We start from the raw sequence: 2,362 nt of genomic DNA, 5'->3' as shown, positions 1-2,362 counted from the left end.
ACCTCGGAGATAGCCGAGTTCGTGCGTGACGTACACTGACGTCACACGAACCTTCGATGGCATGGAAACATATGCATGCTAAGAAACATCAAAGCGGGTGTAGCGCCATCTACCGTCACAAATTGTGATTCACTTTGGTTTATAAATTATTTATAATTTATATATAATATTATTTATTATTTTCACATAAAAAAATACACATATAATTATCAAGAGTATATAATGGGAGTTCTCCCATATTATACTCTTCATTTCTATAATGTACGTCGATGGTTGCTCAATTAAAACTGACTTCTCACTCACTCATTTGTGTCTTTTTTTGTGGTGAGCTACAGTGTCATTGACACTTTCATTATAGGTAGTGAGCGAGTGGTTAGGGAAGTTTTAACGTGGAAGTAAATGATGTAGGGTGACAGACTGGCAGTATAATTATGGTTGGGCGTGTGCCCGTCCGGGCAGGCGTACGTGCGTGCGTGCATTCGTATATTGCTGAAGGATAAATTGAGAAAACGAGAAAATGGGATCCCTAGATAGTATTTTAAAACCCAACTGTGTGTATTTGAACGGAAACATAATTGCCTTTGATAGGCTAACTCGGTTTTTACTTAGGCTCTTTGAGTAGTGGGCAACCGCACACAATAGCGCGTCTGTTGAAAGCTGAAAAGAGTTTAAAGCTGGCGTTTATTGCTATTGAACAATTATTGCTGTGAAATAGCAGGTTTAGGCCGAGTTTCGTGACGGCGAGTCATGGAATCACATGAGCAGCGCTCTCGACAAGGTCGAGAAAGAAATTCCACGCTTTTATCAGCACCTTGATAGCGACTTGAGTGACAGCTAACGAAAACACCGCGTGGAGTGAATGCTCAAATCCCGGGCCGAAATCATTTCACTTTGTTGTCGTGCACATGTTAAACGGAGGTTAATGGAATGAAATTTTGCACAGAGGAGAGATAGTGATTTGCTAGAGGGCGCGTTAAATGCTAGCTTATTTTTGGATAATTTTGTTTCATTTTAGAATTAGGGATAGGGTTAGGGTCAGGGTTAGGGCCAGGATTAGGGTTAGGGTTAGGGTTAACTGATTTCTATATCCACAACTTATTTCTATATTCACTATCTCGCCCCTGAGACCTACTAAATGGAATGGGACACTGTTGTCTTGTAACTGTAAACATTTTGCAGAGTAAATCATAACCACCACCACGACCACCACAACCGCTGCCATTAGCTTAAACGCAAAAAAATCGAGAGAAAAAAACAATGAACATCATCATCAACTTCATCATCGTTATCATCATCATCATTATCACAAAATAACAACAACAACAACAACAACAATGACATCATTACCCTCACCATGCATCACCAACAGCACCTCCACCACCACAATTATTGCCGCCAACCCCAGCAACAGCAGCAGCACCATGCATTACCAACCCTGCGGAAACTGTACGCGGGCTATAGTACTAGAGCTATACCAACCCTAGACGTGATGCGGCCATGATGCCGAGGCTTGCCGAGGATTGACACTTTGTGTCTTCCAATCACAGCCTATGCCGCACCTCTGTTTAATATTTTTATAGGTGGGACCCATAACAGCATGGAATCGCCGATCGCAGGAACTAGGGCATTCTGCTAGGCTAGAACGGTTTCCTACGATAGAGTTTGGCACAAAAACTAAAATAACACGCTGTTTAGCGCACTGCACTACGTCATTCTGTTGAATTTTCGCATCTCTGTAATCGGAATAAGCTCCGCCTTCTTCGTTGATGGGCATGAATGGGGCGTGACCGACGTTACCGGTTCCTGTACCTACCGTTTTTCGCCGGCCTATTTACTTTTCGTAAATAATGAAATGCCCGGCCGATGCATTTCACATCGAAGTAAAAAATTTTCCGCATTTTCACTCGTTGTCAGAAGTAAACGAGTGCGTCATTCATTGAACATTTTTCATCAAAATACAGCCAATGTTTACATGCCACAGCGCCATCTCTTGGATGTTTTATAAGTAAGTATGGGGATTTTCAATAAAATAATGAGTTTTTAATGTATTTACCACGATTTACGTATAGAAACTATATATGATATTTTTACTGATTTCTCCGTATCTTTCCTTGGAATTTTTATCGTCTTTCAATGCCTTTCCGTAGATTTTTTTTGCGTTTTCTGCGTGATTATTATTCTGCGCAGGCACTCATTTTGGAAATCCTCCAACATTTTTACTTCTTCCTTAGTTAAGTTAGTCCATGTTTCACTGTTATTTATGAAGGAAGGTAAAACTGTGCATTTGTAAATTGTATATAATTTCACTCTTGCTTCTATAGTATGATTTCCATAATTTTGCTCTTCTGCTCATGATAATAAT

The 2,362-nt window shown here is 40.3% G+C and overlaps 1 protein-coding gene across 1 annotated transcript in view; it reads left to right on the top strand.

Annotated features, from left to right (window-relative positions):
• Positions 1 to 2,362, top strand: part of LOC106806462 — a 74,317-nt gene that overhangs the window by 18,805 nt on the left and 53,150 nt on the right. The window lies entirely within an intron of this gene.

The sequence above is a fragment of the Priapulus caudatus genome, unplaced genomic scaffold, assembly GCF_000485595.1.
Source record: "Priapulus caudatus unplaced genomic scaffold, Priapulus_caudatus-5.0.1 Scaffold162, whole genome shotgun sequence".
NCBI lineage: Eukaryota > Metazoa > Priapulida > Priapulimorpha > Priapulimorphida > Priapulidae > Priapulus > Priapulus caudatus.
This window is presented reverse-complemented; position numbering and strand designations above follow the sequence as displayed.